Source organism: Haematobia irritans, chromosome 1 (genome assembly GCF_050003625.1).
Source record: "Haematobia irritans isolate KBUSLIRL chromosome 1, ASM5000362v1, whole genome shotgun sequence".
Lineage (NCBI taxonomy): Eukaryota > Metazoa > Arthropoda > Insecta > Diptera > Muscidae > Haematobia > Haematobia irritans.
This window is the reverse complement of record NC_134397.1, coordinates 238351477-238363654: the sequence shown is the minus strand read 5'-3', so window position 1 is coordinate 238363654 and position 12178 is coordinate 238351477.

Below are 12178 nucleotides of genomic sequence, written 5' to 3'. Positions count from 1 at the left end.
ATCATCGAAATCGGTTCAGATTTAGCTATAGCTCCCATATATATGTACCGCCTGATTTTTCTAAATTTGGCCATAAAACCCTTATTTATCAACCGATCTTACTCAAGGTTGGCCAAATGTAATCTTCTATAGCACTTACTATATGTGCAAAAAATCGTCGAAATCGGTTCAGATTTAGCTATAGCTCCCATATATATGTACCGCCCGATTTTTCTAAATTTGGCCATAAAACCCTTATTTATCAACCGATCTTACTCAAAAATGGCCAAATGTAATCTTCTATAGCACTAACTGTATGTGCAAAATTTCATCGAAATCGGTTCAGATTGAGATATAGCTCCCATATATATGTATGCCTGATTTTCCCAAATTTGGCCATAAAACCCTTATTTATTAACCGATCCTACTCAAAGTTGGCTAGATCCAGTCCTCTATAATACTAACTATATGTGCTAAATTTCATCGAAATCGGTTCAGATGTAGATATAGCTCCCATATATGTATTGCCCGATTTTGAAAAATTCGCCCCTAATAACTTTATGTTTGACCATACAGGCTTCATTTCTTAACTGATCTTACTCAAATCTTGCACAAGGTAACCTTTTGTGGTATTAATCAAACCCGCAAAATATTATGCAAATTGGTTCAGATTTAGATATAGCTTCCATATATATGCATCGCTCGATTTTCCCAAATTTGACCATAATACTCTTATTTATTAACCAATGTTACTCAAATTTCAAATTTTGATGTACTAGCCGATCGTATTTATACGTACTTGTATCTCTTACATAAGAATATTGCTCGATTTTTACAAATTTGGATTTATAACCCACACTAATAGAATGATTTTCTCTTTTTTAATAATGGGCTCAATATTAGTGGCATACTAACCCCGTATGTACAATATCAACTACAGCCAGTGTTGCTAGAACTAGGGCAAATTCCCTATATGTAAGTTTATTCTAATATTTAGCGTCTTGTAGGGACGTAGGGCCACAATGTAGGGACATTTTCACTCAACACAATTTGTAATAATTTTTACATTTTGGTGGCTCTAGATGAGGAAATTAGAAGCCGGCAAGGCTTCATATTTAACAATGTGTGGTAACAACAGTTACCACGAGTGCCAAAAAAAAAGCAAACAAAATTTCAAGATTATCACAAATCTACCAAACAAATATTTCTATAGAAATTTTTATCAAAACTTTATTCCTGTAGGAAATTTTGTCAACATTTTATTTCTATAGAAAATTTTGTCAAAATTATATTTCTATAGAATTTTTTTTTTTCAAAATTTTCTCAAAACTTTATTTCTATGGAATTTTTTCTCAAAGTTTTATTTATATAGAATTTATTAACAAAATTTTATTTCTATAAAAAAATTTCTCAAAAAAAGTGTTTATAGAAACTTTTTCAAAAATTGTATTTCTATATATAGGGAAAATTGTTTGGGAATGTATGGGAAAGTAGGGAACTTTTTTTGTCCTTGTAGGGTAAACCCAACATTTACCCTGACAACACTGACCATGAGCTATAGTCAGATTGAGACAAAGCAATTGCGGTTAATCTCCCAGACCTATATCAAGTTTACCCCACAAATGCTTATGATTACTAATTCAGTAAGGGTGGTTTAGGGTATGATATAGTCGGCCCCGCCCGACTTTCTACTTTTCTTACTTGTTTTTATATTGTAAATGATTTTGAGATAATTGCCATATAAGATATAGGGATTTGGACAAAATTGTGAACATGCACAATCTCAATCAATTTTCCGTACACCAAATTGTTAAAGCTATATTTCATCATTGCATTTTTTCGAAGATTGTAAAATACTTTGACATAAATGTATTTTATAGGGAGTGGAATAATTAATTTCGCAAACAAATTCAAATTACGTTTTTCCCCGAATAGCAGGATATCAAATCGCCTTTGTCCCATCTACTCGTATATTGTAGACATCTGAGCAAAAATTGAAATACCCATTTTTGCCATGATTCAAAGTATTTCACGACCTTTATTTGCATTGCATTGTGGTCGTTCCTAGCTCATAGAGGCTCATTACTACGGTAAATGCTGTAGACTATTTATCGTATGTGGTATGATTTAAGGGATTTATATATTTATGTTATTATCATTATTGCACAAATGCTTTCCAATAATATTTACATTCAATTACACTGGAATTTCATTACAGATGAATTCAATTTATTGAAATACCTTGACCCATTCTAATTAATATTATTTGATTATAGTCTCTATGTGTACAAATATTAGAGCTAAAATTGTAACGCAATATCGTAAATAGGCCATAATGATTTTATTAATGGATATATTTCATTCTCAGAACCACATTTTGTTAATGTGGCAAACATGATTTTAAATGTAAATAAATAGAAAACATGAAATTTTAATTTCAATAGAATTTTACTTTATGAATACTGAAATGAGTCAACTAATTGTTAAATTAAATTAAGACAATTTAAATGTAAACAAATATAAGTAGACATTTTGTTTGTAACATCTTCTTAAAACTTTATAAGATGGTTTAAAACTAACTATCTGGTGTTTTAGTAAGGTTTAGACTTTATATATAATTTGGAACATGAACATTATATAGGGCGACAATGGTTGCCTAAATTTGACCCCATTTGGGAGGTATCCACTCACAAGAGATTAATTTTAATGTGCTAATACAGCACACGTCCAGTTTTGAGAGGTGTCTGCTTTTCAGAGTGTCCTATTTTCTAAGGAAGATTTTGGGTTAACTATGTCAAACATATCCTTCAGAGAATATCTTGCAGGATATGATAATAAAACAAGTAAGGAAAGTCAAAAGTAGGGCCACGTCGACTCTGTAGATTCATATTTTCGATATGTTACCATATCAAATCCGTTAAATATGTGGGGTGCTATATATAGAGGTTTTTGTCCAAAAGAGATACATTTAAATCAGATTCTATTTGGACAAGATTTTTTAGAAAAAAAAAAAAACAAGTACATACAGCCGTAAGTTCAGCCAAGCTGAAGCTTATGTACCCTCCACCATGGATTGCGTAGAAACTTCTACTAATGACCGTCATCCTCAATCGAATTACTTGGGTTGCGGTAACACTTGCCAATGGCATGGTATCTCAAAACTTCCTAATACCGTCTTCTAAATTATAAGTTAGTCCATATTTGGTATATATTAGACAAAAAATGTATATATAGGTAAGTCTGCAAATAATTACGAACCGATATGGACTTTTGGGCGGTAATTAGAGAGCCAGAATCAAAATATGGGACTCTCTTCATATGGGGGTTTTGTGCAATTATGAACCGATATGGACAAATTTTTGTGTGATTGGGAATCGGTAGAAATAAAATTTTGATAAAATTTTCTATAGAAATACAATTTTGACAAAATTTTCTATAGAAATAAAATTTAAACAAAATTTTCTGTAGAAACCAAATTTTGATAAAATTTTCTATAGAAATACAATTTTGACAAATATTTCTATAAAAATAAAATTTTGACATAATTTTCTATAGAAATAAAATTTTGACACAATCTTCTATAGAAATGAAATTAAAAAAAAAAAAATGTCTATAGAAATAAAATTTTGACAAAATTTTCTATAGAAATAAAATTTTGATAAAATTTTCTATAGAAATAAAATGTTAAAAAAAAAATTCTATAAAACTAAAATTTTGACGAATTTTTCTACAGAAATAAAATTTTGACAAAATTTTCTATAGAAATAAAATTTTGATACATTTTTCTATAGAAATAAAATGTTAAAAAAAATTTCTATAAAACTTAAATTTTGACGAATTTTTCTACAGAAATAAAATTTTGACAAAATTTTCTATAAAAATCAAATTTTGACAAAATTTTCTATAAAAATCAAATTTTGATAAAATTTTCTTTAGAAATACAATTTTGACAAAATTTTCTATAAAAATAAAAATTTGACAAAATTTACTTTAGAAATAACATTTTGACACAATCTTCTATAGAAATGAAATTTAAAAAAAAATGTCTATAGAAATACAATTTTGACAAAATTTTCTATAGAAATACAATTTTGACAAAATGTTCTATAAAAAAAAATTTTTGACAAAATTTTCTATAGAAATAAAATTTTAAAAAAAATTCTATAAAAATAAAATTTTGACGAATTTTTCTACAGAAAAAAAAAATTGAAAAATTTTCTATAGAAATAAAATTTTGACAAAATTTTCTATAGAAATAAAATTTTGACAAAATTTTCTATAAAAATAAAATTTTGATACAATTTTCCATAGAAGTACAATTTTGACAAAATTTTCTATAGAAATAAAATTTTGGCAGATTATTTTTGGTGATATGGACCATTTTTTGTGTGATTAGCCATCGTCTATATATAACTATAGACCAATATGGACCAATTTTTGCATGGCTGTTAAGGGTCATATACTAGTGCAATATACCAAATTTCAACTTAATCGGATGAATTTTGCACCTCCAAGAGGTTCCGGAGTTCAAATCTGGGGATCGATGTATATGGGGGCTATATATAATTATGGACAGATATGGACTAATTTGTGTATGATTGTAAGAGGCCGTACACTAACACCACGTACCAAATTTCAACCGGATCTGATTAAATTTGCTCTTCCAAGAGGCTCCGGAGTTCATCTGGGGATCGTTTAATGTGGGGTCTATATATAATTATGGACCGATATGGGCCAATTTTTGCATGGTTCTTAGAGATCATATACTAACACCACGTACCAAATTTAAAACCGGATCGGATGAATTTTGCTCCTCCAAGAGGCTCCGGAGGTCAAATCTGCGGATCGGTTTATATGGGGGCTATAATATAATTGGGTGGAGGGTGTAATGTAATTGGGAAACCCCCTCTAAATTTCATAAGTTTCTTCCACGTCCTTTGTAAATTTCATATAAAGCTTTTCTACTGTTTTTTCTCCGCGGTCCTTTGCCACCTTCAACAATCTCTGACAATTTCAAATGTCGGGAAAAGGGGATGGGGACTTCCCAACCTGATACCAAAAAAAAAAAACAAGTAAGGAAAGTCTAAAGTCGGGCGGGGCCGACTATATTATACCCTGCACCACTTTGTAGATCTAAATTTTCGATACCATATCACATCGGTCAAGTGTGTTGGGGGCTATATATAAAGATTTGTCCCAAATACATACATTTAAATATCACTCGATCTGGACAGAATTTGATATCCTTCTACAAAATCTATAGACTCAAAATTTAAGTTGGCTAATGCACTAGGGTGGAACACCATGTTATTAAAAAATAAATATGGGAAACATTTAAATCTGAAGCAATTTTAAGGAAACTTCGCAAAAGTTTATTTATGATTTATCGCTCGATATATATGTATTAGAAATTTTGGAAAATTAGAGTCATTTGTACAACTTTTCGACTAAGCAGTGGCGATTTTATAAGGAAAATGTTGGTATTTTGACCATTTTTGTCGAAATCAGAAAAACATATACATATATGGGAGCTATATCTAAATCTGAACCGATTTCAACCAAATTTGGCACGCATAGCACGCATAACAATGCTAATTCTACTCCCTGTGCAAAATTTCAATTATATCAGAGTAAAAGATTGGCCACTGTGGTCATATAAGTGTAAATCGGGCGAACGATATATATGGGAGCTATATCTAAATCTGAACCGATTTCAATAAAATTTGGCACACTTGACTATAGTACTAATTGTACTCCTAGTGCAAAATTTTAAGCAAATTAGGGTAAAACTCTGGCTTCTGGGGCCATATAAGTCCATATCGGGCGACATATATATATATATATATATATATATATATATATATATATATATATATATATATATATATATATATATATATATATATATATATATATATATATATATATATATATATATATATATATATATATATATATATATATATATATATATATATATGGGAGCTATATTTAAATCTGAACCGATTTCTTCCCAAATCAATAGGTATCTATTCTGAGCCAAAACACATACTTGTGCCAAATTTGAGGTCGATTGGACTAAAACTGCGACCTAGACTTTGATTACAAAAATGTGTTCACGGACAGACGAACATCGCTATATCGACTCAAGACAAGCATTTTTGCCAAAGACACCATGTGTCTATCTCGTCTCCTTCTGGGTGTTGCAAACATATGCACTAACTTTAATACCCTGTTCCACAGTGTGGTGCAGGGTATAAAAACTTTGGCCTCTGTGGCCATATGATTCTAAATCGGGAGAAAGCTATATATGGGAGCTATATTTAAATCAGGACCGATTTTAATACATGCAACTAGAATTCTTATTCTACTCTCTGCAAAATTTAAATAAATTGGAATAAAACTCTGGCTTCTGGGGCCATATAACATAAGAGCATATCGGTCGAAAGATATGTATCTAAATCTGATATCTAAATCTGAACCGATATCTTCCAAAATCAATAGACTTCTATCCTGATCCAACAGCTACCTTGTGCCATATATGAAGTCGATTCGACTAAAATTGCGACCTAGAATTTGATCACAAAAATGTGTTCACAGAGAGACGGCCATGGCCAAATCGACTCAGGGGCCCACCGTGAGCATTATTATCATTATTGTCTTCTTCTGCGTATTGCAACCATATGCACTTATATAACTTATAATACCTTTTTCCAATGTTAGGCGCAGGGTATAAAAGTCTGGCAAAAAGGAGAGACCACCCTGTACTTTCCCTGTATATTTGAAGAAAGTCGCCCACTATTAAAAAAAAAAAATCGGGATTGGAGGAAACGTCTTTCAAGAAAATCTGGAACTTTTAAGTTTAAACAAGTATATACGGCCGTAAGTTCGACCAGGTCGAATCTTATGTACCCTCCACCATGGATTGCGTGGAAACTTCTACGAAAGAATGTCACCCACATTCGAATTACTTGGGTTGCAGCACACTTGCCGATGGCAAGGTATCTTACAACCTCTTAACACCGTCTTCTAAATTGTACGGGGGATATATCAAACACAACTAAAGGCAGATTCGATACGTATATAATTCAGTTCGACAAAATTTTCTATTGAAATAAAATTTTAACAAAATTTTCTGTAGAAACAAAATTTTGATAAAATTTTCTATAGAAATAAAATTTTAACAAAATTTTCTGTAGAAATCAAATTTTGACAAAATTTTCTATGGAAGTAAAATTTTAACAAAATTTTCTGTGGAAATCAAATTTTGATAAAATTTTCTATAGAAATACAATTTTGACAAAATTTTCTATAAAAATAAAATTTTGACAAAATTTTCTATAAAAGTAAAATTTTGATAAAATTTTCTATAGAAATAAAATGTTAAAAAAAAAATTCTATAAAAATTTTGACGAATTTTTCTACAGAAATAAAATTTTGAAAAATTTTCTATAGAAATAAAATTTTGACAAATTTTTCTATAAAAATAAAATTTTGATAAAATTTTCCATAGAAATACAATTTTGACAAAATTTTCTATAGAAATAAAATTTTGGCAGATTATTTTTGGTGCTATGGACCATTTTTTGTGTGATTAGCCATCGGCTATATATTACTATAGACCAATATGGACCAATTTTTGCATGGCTGTTAGCGGCCATATACTAGCGCAATGTACCAAATTTCAACTTTATCGGGTGAATTTTGCTCCTCCAAGATGTTTCGAAGTCAAATCTGTGGATAGATTTATATGGGAGCTATATAACATATAATTATGGACAGATATGGACCAATTTTTGTATGATTGTAAGAGACCATATACTAACACCACGTACCAAATTTCAAGCGGATCTGATTAAATTTGCTCTTCCAAGAGGCTGCGGAGTTCATCTGGGGATCGATTTATATGGGGGCTATATAATTATGGAACGATATGGACCAATTTTTGCATGGTTATTAGAGGCCATATACTAACACCACGTACCAAATTTAAAACCGGATCGGATGAATTTTGCTCTTCCAAAAGGCTCCAGAGGTCAAATCTACGGATCGGTTTATATGGGGCTATAATATAATTGGGTTGAGGGTGTAATATAATTGGGAAACCCCCTTCTAAATTTCATAAGTTCCTTCCACGTCCTTTGTAAATTTCGTATAAAGCTTTTCTACTGTTTTTTCCGCGGTCCTATGCCACCTCCAACAATCTCTGAAATTTTCAAATGTCGGGCAAAGGGGAAGGGGACTTCCCAACTCGATACCAAAAAAAAAAAACATGATGTACCCTATTTCACCCACATTATCACCATCTACGTTCTTCTCAAGTAAATCGTTTTAGCCGTTTCTGAGCTTACCTGGAACATACTAAGGAACGGAAGAAGACAATGTTAACTTTGCCAGAGAATACCAGCAGTAACCCAGCAACAAAATTTGGGAATTGTTCTTAAGGCACAACTTTAAAAGCACTTCCAAAAATGTCCTCCCAAAGATGTTCTTTATTTTAACTGCACAGGAAGTTCATTTGAGTCAATTTTTTTATAACTCGTTTTTCATATTTTTAATAGGAAATTTAAAATTTTATTGTTTCAAATAGGGTAAAAACAGATTAAAAACTAATCAAATATTGCAAATTATTTAAAATTTTGCCGACAAAAATGCTACATCCTATGTAGAAAAATTGTGAATTTTGGAAAATATTTGATGACAAACGTTCCACACAATTTCGAAATTATTTGCTCGTCAAAATACCACAAACTTTTTTTATTCACATCCAAATCACTGGATTCGCATCACACCTTAAGAAGTGATGCAAATTCAGTGCAACGGCTGTTGAAATGGTGGACATCCGTCCTAGGACAAGCCCATGTGAAAATCATCGCTTCTGCTCCAATTTTGCACCACTTCCGGATCCAAAAAGAATATTTTCACTACTTTTTTGGCTACGCTTTTTTTGCTGGGAAAATTTGGTAGTGCTTCTAAAGGCACAACTTAAAAAGCAATTCAAACAAGTATATACGACCGTAAGTTCGGCCAGGCCGAAGCTTATGTACCCTCCATCATGGATTGCGTAGAAACTTCTTCTAAACACTACCATCCACAAACGAATTACTTAAGTTGCGGTAACGCTTGCCGATGGCAAGGTATCTTAAAACCTCCTAACACCATCTTCTAAATTGTATGTAAGTCCATACGTGGTATATATTAAATAAAAAAAGATCGATCCAATACGTATATAATTCAGTTTGACAAAGTAGACATAAAATTTTAACAAAATTTTCTACAGAAATAAATTTTTAACAAAATTTTCTATAGAAATAAAATTTTCACAAAGTTTTCTATAGAAATAAAATCTTGGTAGATTATTTTTGGCTCGAGTGGCAACCATGATTATGAACCGAATAAAATTTGAACAAAATTTTCTATAGAAATAAAATTTTGACAATGATGAAAATTTTATTATGAACCGATATGGACCAATTTTTGTGTGATTGGACCAATTTTGGTAAGGTTGTTAGCGACCGTATACTAACACCACGTTCCTAATTTGAACCGGATCGGATGAATTTTGCTCCTCCAAGAGGCTCCGGAGGTCAAATCTGGAGAACGTTTTATATGGGGGCTATATATAAATATGGACCGATATGGACCAATTCTGGCACGGTTCTTAAAGATCATATACTAACACCATGTTCCAAATTGGATGAAATTTGCTTCTCTTGGAGACTTCGCAAGCCAAATCTGGGGATCGGTTTATATGGGGGCTATATATAATTATGAACCGATGTGGACCAATTTTTGCATGGTTGTTAGAGACCATATACTAACACCATGTACCAAATTTCAGGTGGATCGGATGAAATTTGCTTCTCTTTGAGGCTCCGCAACCCAAATCTGGGGATCGGCTTATATGGGCGCTATATATAATTATGGACCGATGTGGACCAATTTTTACACGGTTGTTAGAGACCATATACCAACATCATGTACCAAATTTCAGCCGGATCGGATGAAATTTGCTTCTTTTTGAGGCTCCCCAAGCCAAATCTGGGGATCGGTTTATATGGGGGCTATATATAATTATGGACCGATGTGGATCAATTTTTGCATGATTGTTAGAGACCATATACCAACACCATGTACCAAATGTCAGCCGGATCGGATGAAATTTGCATCTCTTTGAGGCTCCGCAAGCCAAATCTGGGGATCGGTTTATATGGGGACTATATATAATTATGGACCGATGTGGACCAATTTTTGCATGGTTGTTAGAGACCATATACCAACACCATATACCAAATTTCAGCCGGATCGGATGAAATATGCTTCTGTTAGAGGCTCCACAAGCCAAATCTGAGGGTCCCTTTATATGGGGGCTATACGTAAAAGTGGACCGATATGGCCCATTTTCAATACCATCCGACCTACATCGATAACAACTACTTGTGCCAAGTTTCAAGTCGATAGCTTGTTTCGTTCGGCAGTTAGCGTGATTTCAACAGACGGACGGACGGACGGACGGACATGCTTAGATCGACTCAGAATTTCACCACGACCCAGAATATATATACTTTATGGGGTCTTAGAGCAATATTTCGATGTGTTACAAACGGAATGACAAAGTTAATATACCCCCATCCTATGATGGAGGGTATAAAAATGTCCTTTATTTTAACTACTTTTAATGTAATTTTTTTATTACTCGCTTTAATCAAATTTTTAATGGCAATTTTAATGTTAATGCTTCAAAAGGTTAAAGAAAGAGTACGAATTAATAAAATGTCGCAAATTATTTTAAGTTTTGTCGAAAATTCTAAATTCATTTTTTTTTAGCGTATTTATTTATTTCTTAATTGTGAATTAAAATTCAATGCAAATCCAATACAAATCAGATTTATTATTATAACCAAGAATGCTTGCACCCGTCCCCCCTCCATACACATTTGCCAGCATTGTATTAACTAATTTAACATTATTAGATAGAATGATAATATTTGCATAGTTTAATTATACCAATACTGAGATATCAAAAGGATTGTCGCATTTTCTCGCGTAGCGTGTGTCCAATAATTTTCATAATTTTTGCAAGCATTTCTGCGAAGCGTTCAAGCATAATGAGAGAATAATAGCAGGTGCAATTATATGAACTATAGGAATATTATTTTGAGCTACTCTCTCACACACACTCACACTCTCTCTCCCTCTGCGTCTCTCTTTTCCAAACTTTGATATTAGTTTTTGGTTATTATTGCCATCAACTAAGTACTATGCAATCATTAAAATTGAAATAATTTGCACATCTGGATGCAGAATAGCAACAAACGTGTGTGTGTGTGAGCATGTGTATGGAGAGATCCATATAATTTGCATAATTACATGCGTATCGATAATGCCCACCATAATTATATCCATGCACAAGTCCTAATGAGGTAGACATATGTGGTCTTATTATTGAAACCAAAGTATACAGATTTCTGAAGGGCCGTTGTTCATATTTTGAAGAGACGAAAGTGTTTCGTAGCTAAGTTATGGCAGGAAGGGAGCCTCGACAACTGTAACATAAAACAAGTATATAAAGCAGTAAGTTCGGCCGGGCCGAATCTTACGAGTAAATACCCACCACCATGAATCAAATATTAGGGTTTCCTAGGGAGCCACCGTGGTGCAATGGTTAGCATGCCCGCCTTGCATACACAAGGTCGTGGGTTCGATTCCTGCTTCGACCGAACACCAAAAAGTTTTTCAGCGGTGGATTATCCCACCTCAGTAATGCTGGTGACATTTCTGAGGGTTTCAAAGCTTCTCTAAGTGGTTTCACTGGAATGTGGAACGCCGTTCGGACTAGGCTATAAAAAGAAGGTCACTTGTCATTGAGCTTAACATGGAATCGGGCAGCACTCAGTGATAAGAGAGAAGTTCACCAATGTGGTATCACAATGGACTGAATAGTCTAAGTGAGCCTGATACATCGGGCTGCCACCTAACCTAATCTATAGAAATAAAATCATGAGAACATTTTCTTTATAAATAAAATTTTGAGAAAATTTTCTGTAGAAATAAAATTTAGACCACATTTTCTATAGAAATAAAATTTTGACCACATTTTCTATGGAAATAAAATTTTGACCAAATTTTCTACAGAAATAAAATTTTGATAAAATTTTCTATAGAAATAAAATTTTGACAACATATTATACAATAATAA